At 31.5% G+C, this 21,249-nt stretch overlaps 1 pseudogene across 1 annotated transcript; it reads right to left on the reverse strand.

Annotated features, from left to right (window-relative positions):
- Positions 1-1,847: 1,847 nt before the first annotated feature.
- On the reverse strand, positions 1,848-4,845 carry LOC149580253 (cysteine-rich receptor-like protein kinase 15; annotated as a pseudogene). The gene is made up of 7 exons (XR_016353458.1): positions 3,960-4,845; positions 3,704-3,847; positions 3,464-3,591; positions 3,161-3,362; positions 2,818-3,052; positions 2,551-2,707; positions 1,848-2,463 (listed from the first exon to the last, which is right to left on the reverse strand). The product of XR_016353458.1 is annotated as a cysteine-rich receptor-like protein kinase 15 (transcript).
- Positions 4,846-21,249: the final 16,404 nt, after the last annotated feature.

Below are 21,249 nucleotides of genomic sequence, written 5' to 3' on the forward strand. Positions count from 1 at the left end.
GTTTTCACAAACTATACAATTTTCAAGGAGCAAACTAATGCTCAAAATGAAATAAAAAATATTTGTCTTCCACATTAACGACATGGACTAATAATCTAACTCAATAGTTCTTATCTCAATAAAGATTTGTTCACTAAAAATGTTTAAATAAAAATATTTTTGCATTGCACTAATCTCTTCAACATCCCCACTCTAACATTAAATTATTTCAATTATTCTCCTAATTTAGACTAAGGATAATTATGGGATTTTGTATAAGGAATCATGTGTTTCCTTTTTACTCTCTTACTACTTCCTTAGAGTAAACTCTATTTTGTATTTTACAATCAATTTTAAAGTCAATAATAATAAAGGTGTAGACAATTTTTTTTTTTTTTTTTGATATGTGTGTATGGTTTTGAATATATAGATGAATTCATATATTATATTATTAGATACAAATAATTTGTATAATATCTATATATAGAATTGTATAGTTGTAAATGTTGACCAATGATAAGTCACTACTTATGACAAACACATTAGAAAGGGATCCTAAAATGTAACTCTTTTTGGAGACAAAAAACTGACTAACACAAACCCAAGTAGATGTAGTTTATTTCCATACTGTGATTAGTTTAAATTAAAGTCTATAATTAACAAAACTAACTTAATCTTTCTTAAAATATAAATGTCTTTTAACTTTTTTTGTATTTTAATTATTAAGATATATGGGAACTAGTTAAAGCTTAATATAAATCAAAATAATAATTTGGAGTCCATGTGTAGGTTATAAAAACAAAGTGGAGAGGGAGAAAATGAGGAAGCACATGTTTAAGAAAAATGGCTTGAATATATCAAATAAACACATAAAACCTAGTCAAATATGGAGATAGGCTTTAGTCATGCACGTTGTAAAAATAAATATTGGATATTTGTTAAAGTGAAAGTTCACACAATTTTTAGTCATAGGTTGCAAAATAAATTTTGGATAGGGATGTGTGTCTCTCTTTTGATGAATTTTTTAAAATTTTTTTTTGGACTACCTTCTCATTCCCACTATTTCTTGAATAGAGTTTCTCATTCAATGCCATTTTTATTGTTGAAAGCAAATTAATTACTCCCACCATACTATTTCTTGAATTAAGTTTCTCATTCAATGTTAGCTTTATTGTTGAAAGCAAAATATTTTTTGAAAACCAATGGGTAGCTAGATTTTAATTGAAGACACCAAAAACTCATGAATGGTGATGTGGGCTAGCAAGAGTAGGTGAGATATTACTATTTTGTGGAAGTTTCTAGAATTTTGAGATAATGCTATTCAAGATATCACACAATACTTATTAATTGTAGTAAGTAGATTAGTTAAGAAAATTTTTATTAGAAATGTTTGGGATGGGTTCAAGCCAATTAAAATACTTTAATTCAAAATTGATAGTTTTTATCTTGTTCTTAAAGTTAACAACAAAAACAGCTTAAATTTTAGAAGATTGAGAATCCCACATTAGATTTAATTCACATTTATGAACCATTAAGTTAAATGAAAATACTATTTTTATAAATATTAAAAATAATAAATTAATATAAAAACTATTTTTAAAAAAAATTATTATTTGATATGACAATCTATTAAATTAATAACAAAAAGATACTAGAAAAATTTAATGTACTCGTGAATGCTAATTAAGCCGAGAGGCTTTCTACAGTGGCACCAACAATGTTCAATGTAAACATTTTCCATTTTGAAAGAAACTTGATGTTCATTTACATGTGAGAAAAATAAAATAGAAATAGAGTAAATATAATTAAAATCGTGAAAATTACAGATCAAGAGTCTCGAATCATTTCCTCGCGCACAATGATGAAAATTATGGAATAATGAAAATAAGTGCCTCGAGAAGGATATCTCTTGACTTATATATATATATATATATAAAATTAAATTTGTGAGTCGACAAAAATGTCGACCCCAATTCACCGAGAAGCACTAACAAGATAATATATAAGATAATATACAAGTGTTATGAACAAACTTGTAGTCCATTTAATGTCAACTAAAATAAACTGTACGTGATTGACATGGCAGCACTTGTCATGAAATAGAACCGAATATTCAAGTTTCACATGAACTTAATAAAGTAGTAGAGTAAGTTTAAGAATTGTTGGAATAAATTCTAGGGATTATCTAGGATCTAAGTTACTGATGGAGGCTTCATTCCGAGAAGAATCTGAAGGGGTGAAACTAACATTCGGACTCTGACTGCTCATGCTTACAAATGCAGGTCTTGTTGGATCTGGTAACGGTACAGTATTGGTGGTTATCATTGTAACAACACTAGACATTATTGGACGAACATCTGGATCAGCCTGTGTACACAAAAGTCCAATATGGGTGCATCTTATCACTTGCTCTTCTGCACAACTTCCCTCAAGCGCAATATCCACAATCTTCAGTATATGTCCTTCTTTGAATAGTCTCCATGCCTGTATCAATCATCACCATTCACAAAAAATTACTCTTTCATCTCAATAAAATGTTTATAATTGGGAGAAATCCAACTTCTTACTTACCCATTCTAATAAGGTGAAGCTCTGCTTCTCTTTCGAAAGATTTATGTCGTTATTTTTTCTTCCGCTTACAATCTCCAGAAGTACAACTCCAAAACTATAAACGTCGACTTTTACAGATAGATGTCCTCCTATTGCATATTCTGGAGCCATGTAACCACTGCATACATGAAAAAAAGTCTCAAATTCAGTTTTATTTTCATTATTTTGTACTCTTAGTTACTTAAAACCCAGCTCACAAACATAAAGAAAGAAAGAAACTGTTCTTACTAGTTTCCTGCAACTTTTGATTGGATCTCGGTTTCATTGTCAGAGAAGAGTCTTGCTAGCCCAAAATCAGCTATCTTAGGATTCAATTGCTTATCAAGCAATATGTTGTTTGCCTTGATGTCTCTGTGAATTATTCGAAGCTGTGAATCCTCGTGCAGGTAAAGAAGTCCTCGAGCAATTCCAATTATGATATTAAAACGCTTTTGCCAATCCAGTATTCTGGACTTTAATGGGTCTTTGTTTCCATTTTAAAATGAAGTGTCAGACATATCTCAGTTTCTGTCCATTAATTTTAACAAAACATGTTTTCCCTTTGAAAATAAACCATTAATGGCTGACTCACCAAACAGAAAGGTGTCGAGGGATTTGTTTGGTAAATACTCATTGACAAGCAACCTTTCGGTCTTAACGGCGCAACATCCAAGCAAATTCACTAGATTTCTGTGTTGAATATTTGCCACAAGTTCCACTTCGTTCATAAATTCCTTTTTCCCCTGTGCAGACAGCTTTTTCACTGCTATCTGCTTGCCGCCTCTGGTCGTTCCCTGAGAATTTATACAAGCCCACATCGGTTCCATGAAAGATCTTTCTTATTTGGTTGGATCCCACAAAATAAAATTGAGTCTAAGGATAAGTACACTCATACCTTAAAAACTGGGCCAAAACCTCCCTCGCCAAGCTTGTTTCTTTGATTGAAATCGTCAGTTGCTTCGGTCAAAGCATCTAAGGTGAATGAAATTTGGTCTCTATTTAAATATCTCCTTTCTGGGGCATCTTCATATCAGGGAAAAACAAGCAAATTTTATGTGTTATGTTGAACCGTATACTCTAGATAGAAAATCACAAAACAAAGGAAAAAATAAAATAAAACAATCTGCAGTATCACCTTCATTCTGACTCGCGAGGGCCATTTGCTTCCTGGAAACTGCATATTTCAGTTTCCTTCGCAGCGCTAAGAAACAACCAGCGAAAATGACTATTGAACCTATACTGACCCCTAATATAATCGGTAACCTTCTCGATGACCTGTCTCCAGGGCATCACTTGAACAGTTATTTTATGATATCTGGTATAAATTTATAATCAAACAACGTGGAACAAAACCTTACAAATATATATAAAAATTTAGATAAACATCTTACTTGAACTCCCAAAGGACTGTTCGTAAGCAAGAGGAGCAGCAGTTGTAGTTGGAGATGAAAGTGAATCAAGAGAGCGGAAAATCTCATATCTGAGCGTGCAACTTCCTGAGGTTGCCTGGGCGCCTTGAACGGTATAATTACTCTCTAGATTTACCTTTGCCTGTAACATTTTCTACAATCATCGATCACCATGTCGTTGTTACACTGTGCTACACCATAAACCTCGCCCGAAGCGTTTCTACCTCCTACTGTAGAAGAATACTCACTTTTTCCCGAGAAGAATCTCATACTTCCTGGAAGGGAAGCTTTATCAATCATAGTAGACAGAAGATCAAAGCTTGCGGTCTGAGAAGCATTAAGATGCACTTGTGTGATATTCTTAGTTTTTATCAGACGAAAGAAGTTGGCATCTAATGCTCCGATGAAATTGGAGTTGTAGTAGCGCAAGATGCAGTTACCCATCCACACTCGCCCACCAATGTCGTGTTCACAGATTGTTTGAACACTCTTATTTGCATCAATTGCGCAACTTGAGCATTCTGTTGCAGATATATCAGCCATACATTGTAGCAGGCCGTAGACTTTATTGGGAGATTCGCCATGGGAAGAGGTGTTAAAGCCTGAACTTTGAGGTGCGTTATGAATGACATCATTGATGACTTTGTTCATGTTCAGGGAATATGCACTGCCCTCTTTGTAGGTTGAGGAGTTATCACAGATAGACCATTGGGGCTTGCAGAAGACAAGAGGAAAAATTATGAGTAAGAGCAAAGGAAGAAACATGGTTCCTTTACAAAGGCTGGGAAAGGAAGAATTGCTCATCATCTTCATATGTGTTTCAAAACCAAAGACTAAAACCTAACTAGCCTAATTGGGCAAGGTCACAATAATTGAGTGAAATTTATGAATGCTACTGTCATGGTTGTCCATAACGAAGTCATGGGTAAGTCTTTCACATTAAAACAAGCAAAACCCAGGCAGCTGTAAGTATTGATAGGTACAGCGGAGAAAAGTGTGCCTTGGCCTCCTACTGAACGGTCATTTTGACTGTAGTAAATATTATTTTATTTAATGCAAATTACTATAAATTTAGTTTTAGTTATTTTATACACGGCAGCCAGACAGCTCTATGAGTAGAAAGTAGAGGCTGTCCGTCCTCCTTCAGTCAACACTATATCAGATCTTTTCACTATTCAAGCTATAGACATGAGTATTAAAAAGTTGAAAGTGGGAAACGATAAGAGATTTGTTGACCTTTAAAGAAAGTATCTGAAGTGTCAATGAGGTCATTTGAAATTTTTTACAATTGCTTTTTCAAGAATGTTTCCATATTGTTGTTTCATTTTCTGACTTTTTTTAAATTTGTAAAGCATTTTTGACATATGATTGTACACTAACAGTCAGTGGTGTGAGATTTTGCAACAATTTTTTATAGTATTTTTTTATAAATCAAATGTTGTTGGTTTAAGTTTTAGAAAGTAGGTAAGTAGGTAAGTCTATAGATTGTGACTAAAAAGCATGAAAAGACTTCAACATTAATTTGAACACATAATTCAAGTCACCCGTGCTGATCATACTGGTACGATCAAAAAATACTTTGACAATGGAGCTGTTGTATTGTAGGCAAGATACGATTCACGTGGGCCATTAAAAAGTCATATGACGGATGGCATAGTTTTCAATCGTCAATGGCAGCCACTCCCATTGAACCACATAATTTTCTTGTACTTGAGAAAACTCGCAATTTTTCATTGTTATAATAATATTTTAGTGCTCAAGTGTTTCCAGACAAAGCTGTCATCAGTGCAACTCTATTCTGTCGAGGTCAATGTAAGGATTAAATTTGACTCAATCACACTATCAATTATTTAAAGTCTGCACCTAAAACGGTGAAATGGTGGTCACCGTCATGGATAGGTGCAACACTCCTCTCTTTATGAAATAATACGAAAAGTTTAGTCGATATTGACTAATGTCAAGGAAGGATTTTTTTCTTTTTAAGTTAGGATGCAAACATCTAATTAAGGTCCATCTTATACTATTATGTAGACAGATAATTCTACAGAGAATCTACGATTATAAGATCTTTTCCATCATTTGATACAACTTTTTAATCTTAATTAACTATAATGTATGACAAAATAGCTGCTACCAAATTTAATGTTTTGATTAGCTAGCCTGCTCTACTTGAGAGTGCCTGCAAGTCATGGGACCCGCGGGGTCATCTATCAATTATATGAGAAACGAGAAAACTATAGCCCCTAGTATGCGTGCACAACGAAAAATTTAATTCTTTCTATGCGAGTATGAATATTTGAAGGCTACAATTTCTTTGTGACGGATCCAAAAGTATGAGATGCAACAACTAGAGTTTGGTTTCTTACAGTGAATTCAGTAAATACAGAAACATGTTCATAAGCTGCACTAGCAGTCGATGTTCACATCAATATGCGTGCACAGTTATACATTCACCCAAAACAATTTATGGATGACGATTTTTTAGGTGAGTCTTTAGTTGAGTTGATGGAGTTGTGTACATCTAACTTCATCGTTCTGAGTAAACAGTGTAATGAATAAATTTGTGAATCTGCAAATCCCTTGATCGACGAGTGATTTTTCATTGTTCTTTGTGGATGTCGGTGCCCACAGTTTACAAATATAGGGTTGAACACATTTTATGGTTATGAAAACTAGAGAGGAGACATTATACAGGTTTTCTTTCTTCTCAAGTAAGCATGTTTTGCTTCTAAAGCTTAGATTTCGATTCATGTATACTATGCTATCTAAGTCAGTCGATTTGGTTGTTTCTGTATGCCTTTACTTATATCCATGATTTGGGTGAATCTAATTTTTTACTCTCAGGTACCATGTTTGCCTCCTTGATCTACTACCCTCCCAATCTTCCCAAGGAGAAGAAGTAGATTTGTCAATCTGTTTCATCTTTTCAATTTACCATATACTTTTGGGCGTTCTGTCTTCTAAACAGTTGAATCTAAAGGATGCAATAATTACTCTGACAATATATCAACGAGAACCCAAGTGACAAGTTGCCAAAAACGTTTAGATTAATTCAATTTTGTTCATTTTGGATTTGCTGTTAATTTTTTGAAAGTGGATTTTGCTGTTACTTTAGGCATGTTTTCAATTAAAGCTATCTGCAAAGTAGGGCTTTCCTTATTTCTGATACTGGGTTCACATTCTTACAATTGTTCACTTCTATTTGTTCATTACAACTCGTGTTTTTCAGATATTCTTTTTCTGTTTTCATTTAAGTTTTTGCTTCTAATGGTAGATTATGCATTTGATTGTTAGTGGTCTGCCTCACCGTAATGGACCAGGCTTCTTTTTGAGTTAAGCAACTTTTCTTTTTAGGATAAAAATCAGGAATGATAGACATCCTTCAATGTAGTGCCAAACAATGAATGATATTTATTTCTAAATTTTTGTTTCGTATTGTGTCTTAAATTGTTTGGTGAATATTGTTTTGCAGTTCTGAATAGAAAATTTTCACCATTTTTAATGCATGTTGCATTTTTAACCACTTGTCCTTGGTCTGTTTTTCTAGTGCAGGTGGGTTTTGTAAATTTGTTTGAGCTGTATTTTTTTAATTTTCAACGAGGAGATAGTTTTACTTATGATCTTTTAGTTTTACATTTTAACCATATTTGGTTGTTAATGGATATTGTCGACACATGCTTTCTTCCAATTTTTAAGTTTTGATGTAATTACTTGGATCTTTAACCAGTATTCAGAGTACTTTAAAAAATAAAAATTGAAAGTCATTTTTGATTGTATTACGTCTGTTGTTCACTTCTTTAAAAAAATTTTAAACTAATTCTTTATTTCACTCATCACTTTTGTTCCTTATGCTGAATAAATTAGTTATGCTTTTTTGTTTCTGAATTCAGCTAGTTAATTGCCCACTCTTCAACTTTTTCTTGCATGCATGTGTCTATATTTCCAAATAGTTTTCAAGGGAATTCTGAAAAGAATTGGAAATAATTTTTGGGGTTTTTAATAAGCACGATAGTCTTGAGTTTTGTTCAAATAAGAGGGCCGTTTCTGGGACTTTTTATGACCAATTATATTTTTAATTTTTTTTCTATCTTCGCTTTTTTACGTCTCCAAGTTTTTTATGGTTTTTAATTTCTTGCCTTTGAAAATAGTTTTCCCTGTGCTTTTTGTCTATATAACCATTTTTGGGATTTATAAGTAGTATTTGATGTTATAGAGTTTAGTTTTCTTTCCACTATAATTAAATGAAACACCATACTACCACAGACTTTAGAAATGTATGGACTACCCAAAAGGGGCCAAATTTATAAAAACTTTAGGATTTTATTTTGTCTTATTCTAGTAATCTGGATTAAGGATTTCTGAATTTATTTTTTCTTGTATCTTCAAGTAGTTCAAACATGGAGTCCAAGTCCAACCTTTAGGTCTCCTCCATATGCTTTACCCCATTGTTGTTTGCTGGCTTTTGATGAGGAAATGTCTTTTACTTTCTAGTTCTACTGCTATTGTGGTGCATAAGACAGATGTCCAACTTCCTTTGCTTCCTTAAATGTCTCCTATTTATTTATCCAACACCCAAGCCCTTACTTGGTTTGGTAGCATTGTTTGATGTGTTAAGAACTAAGTTCCTCTGGGCTGGGAGCATCATTTGTTGTGTAAGGAATTGGCACCCTCTATCTTTGCTAAAGAGGTGGTTTCCTTTCACAGAAATTCCTAAATTATAGCTCCTCTTAGCCTTGTAAGGTGAGGTACAAAATGCATCACCTCCATTCACCCACAACCACACCTACAAATCAACTCCCTATTCAAAATATGTCTACATGCTCATATGCCTAGTAACATATTCATGCCTGGGCTGAATTTTGTATGATAGGTCAATTCCATCCTGTATTACTTCTTGGCATGGTTATTTTTGATTAACAACTAATCATGTTTTCAATTAAAGATTATACTCACCCAGTAGTACCATATTGTGCTCATGTCTATGATTTTTGTTTGCTCAATCTGAAACTCTCACCTTGAATTTATGTGCTGAGCTTTGTGGAATTTATTTGTGAGAAAATGCAAGGTGTGTTGATGTAGGACAAGAGCTAGATTATTCACATGTTGCTAAAAATGTGATCTTTTACTTTTGCTTAAAAGCATGACTCTTTAGGCTGCGATTTCTATTCTTACGTGGCAAGTAGTTCCATGGATAATGGAAAATGAAGAAACTGCAAATTTTTAGATCCTTCGGCTGAAATTACGAGCGACTTTTATGGGAAATAAGACTCCGGCTAGTGTGATAGACTCAAGGCTGAATTCTACAGAAGTAGAGATATATTTTAGGAAGTTTTTATACGAAATGACCAATTACTTGAGAAGAAACGATTATGCATCTCTAAATGCTTGGAGTATGACTACTATAGTCAATGAAAGGACAATTGGTTGTCCAAGTAGTTCACTCTTTTTAGTAATGGTCCTTTATTTATCAAAAAAATAAGATTCTGTTACTTTGGCATGTATTATACTGAAGCCTTGTAGCGTGGTCCATTGAAAATATTTTCCACGAGATTTTTAGTTTTTGGAAACAGATTCAAATTTCCTAAGCATTATGTGTTGAGAAACTTTTTGATTGCCCCTTCCATGTGGCCAAATATGTTAGCTTGTAAATCACACCTGTGGAAGCTAAAACAGTTGTGAGTTCTTCGAAGCTCGCCAATTTAATTTAATATGCATTCCAGAAAAATATTATTAAGAGCTGTGGTCTTTTCTAATGTTTATAATCCATATTGTGTAAGTAATCTAAGATGTTTCTTTGGAAAGCTGTATATGTAGTTGTTATCCATAAATTACTTGTATTTCACAGTTATGCACTACAGAAGGTTAGGGTCATTTGTCTAACAAGGGTCGTAACCTTCACTACTGTTTAGGAGCCATCTTGTATAAGCAATGTGAGATGCTTTTTTGGAAGGCTCTTAAGGGGTTACTGTCATAAATTTCTTTTCTCCTACACTCATGCACTGTAGAAGTCTAGGGTTTTTAATTTTGCATTCAATGAGCAATCATCAAAGCACACAACAATTGTTGTTTCTAGTGTGGTTGCTTGTAAGAAGCTAGTGTGATTGCTTGTAAGGAGCTTGAATAAGCTTCTAATTGTTTGTCTGTTAGTACTTCTTATAGAATTGGGAATTCAATCTTCCACAAAGACAATTTACCAAAATGGAGTTAAACACATCCTATAAATTTATGAGATCTTATTCTTACGTAAAAAATCTTAGACCTCCATAAAATGTTAGATTTTTACTAGAATCTTAGACTTCTATCCAATCTTTGCTGTTTCTGGTAAGGATGGGTTTGGCAAGTTCTGGAATTGGATATGTCCATTAAGTAAACTTTTTTCAAAATTCTCATTGTATCTTTAAGTATGAACCATGAAAATTATATCTACAAATGGAAATCAAAGTTTATAACTTGCAGATATGTCATATGAGGCTACTGCTCTCTTTCTCCTGCTATTAACATAAACTCTACTGGTTTTTAGCTTTTAGAACTGATTGTTGGTCATTGTTTTTGTTGTTCAAAGTTTATATTAGATATTCACTTTTGATTAGGGAGCTTTGAAAAGCTCAGGTTCTACTATTGAATTTGCACAAAATAAAACTATGAGGACACCTGACTTTATAATTGTGTTATATTTTTCAAATGGCTACATTAGACATCACAATATATCAAAACCTTTTAAGAAAGATTTTTAGGTTTTTACAAATTTCCATTCCACATATGTTTATTTATTATTCATTGTTACATGCAATGCTTAACTAGATTGGTTATCTAGAAGTTGTTAATCTTTATCTCGTTTTTCGTAGAAATTATTGAAGAAAATTAGTGTGATAAACAATAGAGGACCTCATTAAAATTATTTCAATTTATTATTTTAGATTATTGACGTTTAAGTTATTATAACATAATTATATTATTTGACTTGTATTTGAATTTAAATAATATTATAAATATTTTAATTTTTAGAGAATTCTAGAAATTGTTTTCCAATTTGATTTTGTAACATATATTGAAATTAATTATTTTTAAATTTGATTTTGTAACATATGTTGAAATTAATTATTTTTAAATTTGATTTTGTAACATATATTGGAGCCAAATAGAACTTATGATTGGGTCTAGCGCGTAGTATCCAAATTTCTATTTGCAATTTTTGCGAATGAAGTAAATGTTACTCCCACTTTAGCTGCTAATTTTTTATGTTTCTCATCATTAAACTTAGGGGGAATTTTAGTAACACATGGAAACTCTTTTCATTTTTATTTGTATGATGGATAGTCTCCAAAATTTTGTGCTTGGGACACCAATAAGTTTGTTTCCAAAGAAGCAGACTATAGCAAGTCTTGGGTGTATGTTCCTAGGATGGTATAAGCATCTTAGCAAACATTATTTAATGCAAAAACTTCAGTCATGTTCCTGATCATTAAAGACCATATATATAGGATACATATGGAGCCAACAACCTACTTGCATTTGCTATAGCCAGCCATTTTTCATGAGTAACTACTACAGTGCATTCTAACAAGGCAAAGAGACTAGTAAAAAAAAATTACATTATGATTAGGATTTATACTAGATCAAGTAAGAATACATTATTCCATGTCCACAAATATATTTATTATTGTCTGTAATTAAATTTGTTTATGTAATTTTGTAGTCATTTGTCACAGATTTGGAGTTTCAGAATGTCTGATCAAATTTTTATTCCATGCCCACATCCTCAATGGAATTCTCCAATTATTGGTCCAATTGACTCAACACATTTGGAGAATGTGTTTGTTATTGAATGCCCAAATGTTGACAGATCTTTGCGCATAGTTCTCAGTGAAGAATTCTTGCAGAATAAATCTGGTTCAACACACTATGCAGACATTGTTTCTAAATTCTTGACCAATTGCATGGACCTTTTAGAAGATATACAAATTGTGAAGCAATTAGCAAATGCATATATGTGAAGCATTACTTCAAGCCTCAAGAAGACTATGATCGATACATTGATGCATATGTTATAGAGATGAGTAATGACCTTATAGGTGGATTGTTCTCCCTAGAATCTTTAAGTTCATCTGCTATCACAACCTATGTGTATAATTCTATAAAAATTGCAATTCATAGTAAATATAAAGCAATTATAGATCATGCCTTGCATGTGCATTGTTCACAATTTTCAGAGCAGAGTGCTCTGAGAATCTCAGTTGTATGCAATGCAATCATATTCCTCCAGATGCATATGTCTCCTCCTCCAATGAAAACTTATGCACAAAACAATTGCCCCTTGGCATGAATGAGTACTTCTTAGTCTACTAAAATCTCAACACATTACTAGTTATCATAGATCAGCTGTCATGACTCTATGTACATAGTCCATAACATATGTAATTTGTATGGAATAATTTGTATGCAGTTCTAACATTGTTAGAAAAATGAATTCTATGACTTTGTAAAAACCTTGCTATATATAGTGAACTGTTATGTTTGCACCGATGTTTAACTGTGTTATCTTTTAAGTAAAAATCAATGATCATTAAATTAAGTGCATATACGTTACATAGGGATTTATTATTTGATTAAGAATAGTATAGACAATGTATTTTAAATTATGAATATTTGAAATAGATAAATTAATTCACATGTTTCTTGTGCGATAAATGTTGTGTGCGTAGTTAGTAATATTCATGAACGGTGGTTAAAGAACTTCAAGTCCAATAAACTATTCTCATAGAAACCAAAAGAACATGTAATATTTTCATTGACTTTATAAATGATGTCTAATTGTGTGATAAATTACATTTTCGTTGTATATTGTCATACTTTGTTCAAGAAAATGTATTCTCATAAGGTGAAAATGAATTATTTACAAGTTGCATGTTCTATATTGCTGATTTTTTTGGCCTAAATTTCATAGGTGCTTGAACTGTGGTAAGACTTTTGGGATTTGTGGATACAATTGGCATTGCCAATTGCGAGGAACCGGTATGTTTCGATTTAGATTTTTGAAAGTAGAACTGCAGATTTTAATTCGAACTGTAATCATTAAGTAGTGGTAATTATTATAGTAATTTATAAAGCAATAATATTTCATTACTGTAGATCTTTTTGCAAATTTCCCTATTTGGTTTTGCTTATTCTATTCTAAATTATTGATTGAGCAATATTTATTTCAATTCTCAGATAAAGAAAAGAATCCCTATGTCAAATTTGCATTTTTTAGATACCATGAAACATAGTTGCAAAATATTTTCCATCATGTATGAATAAAATTATATATATAAATCATATGCATGTCCATACCCATAAAAAACAATGTCTATTTTACTTAGCTTTGATATGTATTTAGGATACTAAATACCTTGTGTTGATTAATAAATCAAATGAAAACTAATTGAAAAAAAGAAGCATAAATCATACACTGCTTAGAGGTGTCAAAATTTAAGATAAATAGATATATAATTATTTGAAAAATTAAATTGATTAGTACTTTGTACTCTATAATGAAGTTTTAGGTATACCTTAGAATTCATTCACAAATGCATTCAAATAGATTCGAAAAGACCACCAAATAAATAATATAGATGCACTTCACATGATAAGAAAACTAGGAAATGCCTTACTTAACTTGCAACAAATGTCAGCACAACAAGTTGCACATTTAGTCCTTTCAATGCCACTCAATCAAAGTTCTTGAAGGTTTATATTCATTGACACAAGACCCGATGATGACCACATTTTTGTGCTTAGATCTTCAAAAGAGTTGAGAGAAGAGCCAGATGAATCTGAGAATATAATGGCAAAATTTGCACTACATTACTATGTTAATCATTCAGAAACTCTAAAGCACATATGCTTTGCTAAATTTGTTTCAGAATACTATACAAATAAACATTGTAGTAGAAATAAATTAAAACCTGCTATAATACGTTTTATGAATTACAACATCCAAACTGATCTAGAAAAATACTATAGAGAATAGGTCCTACTATATGTCCCATTTATAATAAGTATTCAAAGAATCTTTGACAACTTCAGCTGTTGGCAACTAGCATATGCACACCATTAAACAACTATTATAAGTAACCGTACAAAGTTCTACCACAATATTAATAGCAAATGGGGAAACATTGAACAAGAGGATAATGAACTACATTTCAAAGAGTCCAACAGACAAAACTCAAAGAAACAAGAAAAAAATGACACAATACATGAAAATTACAACATATCAATAGATATTCCAATAAATTCATATAAAAATATGTGTACATCATCAAATGTTGGGTTTGAGATTGCCAAACACCTTCAGATAATGAATAACACTGACTATTTCAACTTACGTCAAACACTTAATACCGAGCAACAAATGATAGTTAAAGACATCATAATGAAGAAACAAAAAGATAGAGCCACACCAATACACCTTTTCTTGACAGGTGGTGCTAGCACTGGGAAAAAATTTATAGCTAAATCTATTTACCATGCACTCCTACGTCTATACACTAATGACATTAATGATGATCCTGACAAACCAAAATGATTGATAGTTGCATATACAGGAAAAGTTGCCTATAACATTGGTGGTGTCACCATACATTCTGCATTACACATACCATTCAATAAGTCTGAATTCATTCCTTTAAATAGTGACACACTTGACAAGATGTGTAAGCACTACTTCCACCTTCAAATCCTACTCATAGATGAAATATCCTTAGTGGGATCCTCTTTCTTGAGATACATCGACTTATGTTTGTGTGACATCATGCAAAAACCCACAACTTATTTTGCGGGATTAGACACAGTCTTCTGTGGTGACCTATACCAAGCATTACCAATTCTAGATTCAAATGTTTTTGAAAAAAAACCAACAGGTAAAGAATTGATGCCCTACAATTTCTAGACTAACAATATAAAATGTTTCTCTTTGAAAGATACAATGTGTCAAAACCCTGTGTTTATTGACATTCTAAATAGAATCCATATAGGTAAAAAAATAGTAGAAGACATAGAATACCTTAATGAGCATTGCATAAAACCAATACCAACTGACCCTACTCTTCCTTTCCTATTCTTTAGGAGATTAGATGTAGATAAACATAACAACAAGACATTATCAAATATGCCTAGAAGTACAATTACATTAAGAGCAATTGATCACTTTGGAAAAAACTACAATGCATTGCGACTTTATGCTCATACAACATCCCTCCCTGCTGAAATAAATGTAAAGGAAGGAGTTCTCATAGAAATCTATTCAGGAAACTATAACACACAAGATGGTATTGTCAATGACTCTGACGAAATTTTCAAATTATATACTAGAAATAATGACCATGACATTGTATGGATCAAATTCAATGACACAAACGTAGGCTAGCAACAAAAAAACAAAGTATATTACATATTACAATGACAAAATTGAACAAGATTGGGTACCAATTCTATGCATTGCAAGACCAATCCTTAAAATGAATGCAAATAAAAAAATAACAATACGAAAACAATTTCCAATTCAACTTGCATGTGCTCATACTATCCATCGATCTCAAGGACTAACAATGGGGGCACTTGCTTTTCATCCAACAGGAGTTAAAAATCATGGTCTCACATATACAACACTTTCACGAACAAGAACAATTGATCAACTATACTTGCACAAGCCGCTTACAATGAAAAATTTCAAAGTAAAGAAGAAAATAATTAAAGAGATGGAACGACTAACTACAATTGCACAATGGAAACTTCAACATGATGACATATGCTTCAAATCATCACAACATTTGACCATTTGCTCATTAAACACTCGCAGATACCGTGCACATTTACTTGACCTCTCAAATAACTATGACATCATCTCTTCTGACATCTTATGCCTACAGGAAGTCAATGACAAAATTGAGGAATCCATATCTTTTAGTGACAAATACAATGACTTTTCTATTCATGGTATTCATGATTTACTAACTTTAACAAAAAAAGAATTATTAGCAACCAAGGGCAAAGAACACGTTACAGAAAATGTAGAAATACTGACAATCAGAATAACAAGCTTCAACAATCAAATTAATATTACCAACTTATATGCAAAGCCAAACACCAATATAGACGAGATACAGATAGCTCTAAATTATGTACTGAACAACATAGACCAAAAAAAATATTGTACATAGTAGGAGATTTCAATATAAATATGCAAACAAGCAGCATTCGAGCTAAAACTCTTAACAATTACATGCAACACCACAAACTTAAATTTCTCTTACAACATATAGACAACATTAACACCTCACTTATTGACCACATTTGGTCCAATACAACTACAAATATATGCAATATTTACAAATCAGAAGCATACTGGACTGATCACTTGACAACAGTACTGAAAATCCATCCAACAAATAACAATTTCAACCAACATTACTAAAATTACTAACAATCCATCCAATTCAGATAAGCAAATCAGATAACAACTCCTTTTGCCATTTCTTGACATTGACAAAATTATATACAACAACAAACAAAATATGCAATATTACAATGTTCAAAATAAAAAGATTCAGAATAATCCATGGCAAACAATTGTATTAACAATATTGTACAAATTATTGTATTAACATCAAACTTTAAAACTCAATAACCGCATTACACAAATTACAAAATATTTGCATCCTAACAAAGAATATAATGCACTATGCCAATTTCTCCTACCCACAATTTATGTACAGGAATCAATGGATGCAAACAAAAGAGCAAGAAAGGCTACACAAATGAGGCAAGAACTATCTACAAAAAGGTAATCTTTGTTTCTTCTCAAAAAAAAATTAATTTCATATACACATGAAAAATGCACTAATATATTTGGTAATGCAGGACAAAAGTCAAAATTGTTGACTGCATTTCTATAGAAGACATAAATGCAAGAAAATGAGGCAACACATTTCAAGGAGATGTCTTAGTTGTGTACAAAGTCAACAAAACACAAGAAGTTCTACGAGTAGACTTGACATATATATCTTGAAGCAGAGATGACAATAACAATGAGTGTCAATGAAAACTTAATTCCCCAATACGAGGACAAAATAATCCCAGGCATGGGTGTTTCCATAAGTGGATTTGAAATTCAATCAAAATCAAACTATGATAGAGGTGATTCTGATTGCATTCTTATACTAAAGGAAACAAGCACTGTTGAAATAATCAATCGCATATGTAGCGACTACAATTTCATCCTCAGCACTACAATAAGGAACCTATTGAATAGCACAAGCAATTAGCCTATTGGAACAGTAGGTGCATTGGTCATTGCAGCTCAAAAACAAGGCAGCGTCAACATTCTAGAAATAAAAGATGGTCATTTTGATGAAGATAGAGCACAGGTAACAATTACTAGCAATCACCTCTTTAATCATACTTTTCCAAATTACTGGAGCATTTATTATACAAATACTCAACCCAATATCTTAAACTCTATCTATATATTTTATGCAGTTGGAAATCCATCCAAATTTTATTCGGCACTACATCTCAGCAAAAGAACATCTTGCTCAAAATGAAACACCAACATTGCTTTTTAGAAACATTATAACAAGGATAGACAAAAAAAACACTTCGTACAAGCCTGTCGACATTTATTTGCAAGTTAAATGACAAAATGAAATTGCAAATATTACATGACATAATGCAAAAAACTAGAGAGGTAATAAAAAACCACTGTTAAATTGTAAACAATTGCTGCTATTAAATGTAATTGATACTTAGAGACTGTACTTTGAAACAGGTCAATGGAAAATTGAAGATTGCAAATCCATTCTCCAATCCATTTGGAACATTTTTCCTACACTGCCAATACAAATTTGAAGGATATAGAATCCTTCAAGAAGAAACTGCACACTGTATTCGATGCAAGCAAGATGTCAACTATGTTCACAAGTTACAACTGAAGACATTGCTTTTCAATCAAAATAAACAACCAAGCCAATGCTTCATTGACAACACAATGGTTGAACAATTAATCCCAGCACTCTGCAACATCAAGTATGAGGAATATATGCAGTAGAAATCCAGAGTTGTATTCATCCTAAGAGAGCTTTGCATTGAAGAAACTTTCACACTAACCCAAGCCAATGCAATTATGCATGTCAATCTACTTTAGACCAATCAAGCAACTGAAAAGGTAAGCCTATAAATACTTTAAGGAAAGCACTAAAAAGATAAATTATTGCACAAATTTTTCATATGGCAATAACAAATATGTAACTTGATTCTTTTGTTGACATTGCAGGACAAAGAAGAATAAAAAAACTACAAAACACTATTTCAGAAGAAGCTTTGTTACAAAGTGCATTAAACTGTAATGAACCACATTGCTATATTATAGATATGCTTACAAACAACATTCCACTGATAGCTTAGGTTGAATACTATACCAAATATGACTATAACTATGTATCTTATTTTCAGACATATTTGTAAATTGTTAATCAGGGATCATTTCTTTGTGACCCTCTATAGCATTGTATCTATAAAATTAGTCTACATGGCATGAAGTAAATAAAAAAATGAAATAACTATTTGTTACTGTCACATGTGATCGATATGCATAAATTTTACTATTCTGATGCATATATCATGCATATGAAGAAATATGATATATCAATAGAAGTTCTACTGTTATAATGCATGTGAATGGATATGATGCAAATGCTTCTTTGTTAACTTTGCACAATGCTTTTATGATTATTTCGATATAAATTATGTAATTTGAAATAGAATTAATGCTGAGTTTCATTTTCAGATAATGCACAAAAGATTACATGTCTAAATTATGGAAACAAGATTTACCATATTTATATTTTCTTGAATATTTTTATGATAACAAGCACTGCTCAAATACTAGAAACAATAGTAATGAATCATGATTTAAAACATCTTCTTAATCATTTCTCCAAGGTTAACCTACAATTAACATGTTCAATTCAAAATTGTTGCTTACAAAATTGATTCCTTTAATTGCTCTAACCTATACAAAATCAAAGAATTCATATGTTCAAATTAGGTGAATATATATATATATATATATATAATTGGCAATTGTATTATATTGTAAGACAACTTAATTCTACCTTCTTAGTGCTTTATTTACTTACTCAAATAAAACAAATACAAGAAAATTAAATAGAAATAATTAACAAAATTAGCAAGTTCTCTCACCTCAACACTATAAGTTACAATTCAAAATAGTTCCTGTCATAGCGTATTTTGAATTGAAGCTTGTAGTGTTAAGATAAAATTACTTGTTACAGCTAGTTATTTGTCTATAAGGATTCCTTTTTGACCATTGAAATGCCAATTTAAGTGTAAGTAATAGTGTCGTAGACTAAGTTTGCAAGAATTGACATTAGGAATTACATACAACCCTTATAAGCAACATAAGCAACATTGATAAATTATTAAAAATGGCATCCATACACATTTTATTGGATTAAATGCATAATTACGAAGAATAAAATAGGTATCAACATATATCGTGTTTAAGTACATAAATTATGACACTGCTACGAATTTAGTAGAGAAATCAGACAGATGCCACTATGCATACATTTGACAAAATAATTTATTATAAATGCTATAAATTGTTTCAAAAAAACCAATTTGTATGTATGTGTGCATAATACTTTAGGTCAAATTCGATCGTATACCTTCCAAAAGACATTAGTTGAGAAATCAAATGGGTATCATTAGATCAATGAATTTTATAAATAAGTTGCAAATTCCACGGTGTCAATTGGCATTTCATTAGATTACATATATTTTGCAACATTGAAAAGTGTATGACTATTAATTGCATTATATTACAAATATAATAATGATAAATACCATTAAATAACTCAACACAAAAAAAGGGTGTGAGTGTATATTTTATCATATTACAGATATAAGGATAAATGCCACAAATTTAGATGACAGAACAAATGTATATTAACATACAATCTAAACAGATGGCTTGAAAAGATTGTCCAGATACATAAAACCCATGAGATGGTACTACAGAAAGAAACAATCCACATTGGTGGTGGGCTTGATATTCACAACTATATCTAGAATGAAATTTAAAAAAATTAAAAATCATTTATGCTTGTCTAATTTTTCTCAATGACCCAATAACATGCTTATAGTATATAATATAACAATTATTTTTGGCAATCATTACTCATTTTGATGCAAATACTACTTATAAATAAATTTAATTCTGTAAGTGAAAGATTTTAACCCCTTGTCAATAACTAATGAAAGCATGAATTGTCATTTCACCTAGCATCACTCTCACTTATGACTTGACAATAAGAATTGATTGGACGTTAGCATTAAAATAATATAGACAAAAACAAAAGAAACATAACTAGTTTTATGCATCAAAAGACTATTTCATTGATTTTTTAACATCTTTAAAAAGCCCACAATTGAATTGAATGCTAAACAGAGAAACTCGATTTAGACATGATTGCAGACTTCATAGTATACACAGATCAATTTGATCTAAAAATGTCTTATGTGTTATAAGTGGGGCCATTTTCTTGTTCAACAGAACATAATTCTCTGTGGAGGCTACCATAGATTGGAAGATTATTTGAACCCAACAAATATTGATGTAATTTCTTATTAGATGTCCGCTTATGATTGTATGACATCAGTCACGGGCCCTTGCGTATTTGAGCATGCTAAAGAAGTTTAGAGCTTAATGTTTAGGATAATGAAAAGTAAGTCAAATATTCCATTGGCTTAATGTATAGCATAATTAAAAAGTAAGCCAAAGTTTCCATGGATCTTAATGTATAGCATAATTAACAGTAAGTCAAATTTTCTGAGTAGAGTATGACTTGGTGGACAACAATAATAGATTAATTCTGGTAAAGTATGCAGCAGTAAACAACACCACTAATCTTCTTATGTTCTGTATTTTATGATTATCTGTTCTTTGTTATTCATTATTATGGTTAAAAAATTTAAATCAACAATACACTGGATAGTTCCTTCTAAAAATTTTGATGGAATTTTGAATTATCTGAAAGGGTACTTCTCCTTTATTCCAAATTTTTGGCATTATAGATCTTGAATAGCCGAATAATAGATTTGACATGCTTTGCTCAATGCAAAGAAAGAACTCACAGATTGCAGTCATATCCAGATAAAAGTGTAAAAAAATGTCACTTTCAAACTTAATCTTGAAGGCATGAAAACTATT

The sequence above is a fragment of the Cupressus sempervirens genome, chromosome 1, assembly GCF_028749045.1.
Source record: "Cupressus sempervirens isolate cs-2001-9-10 chromosome 1, ASM2874904v1, whole genome shotgun sequence".
NCBI classification, from domain to species: Eukaryota; Viridiplantae; Streptophyta; class Pinopsida; order Cupressales; family Cupressaceae; genus Cupressus; species Cupressus sempervirens.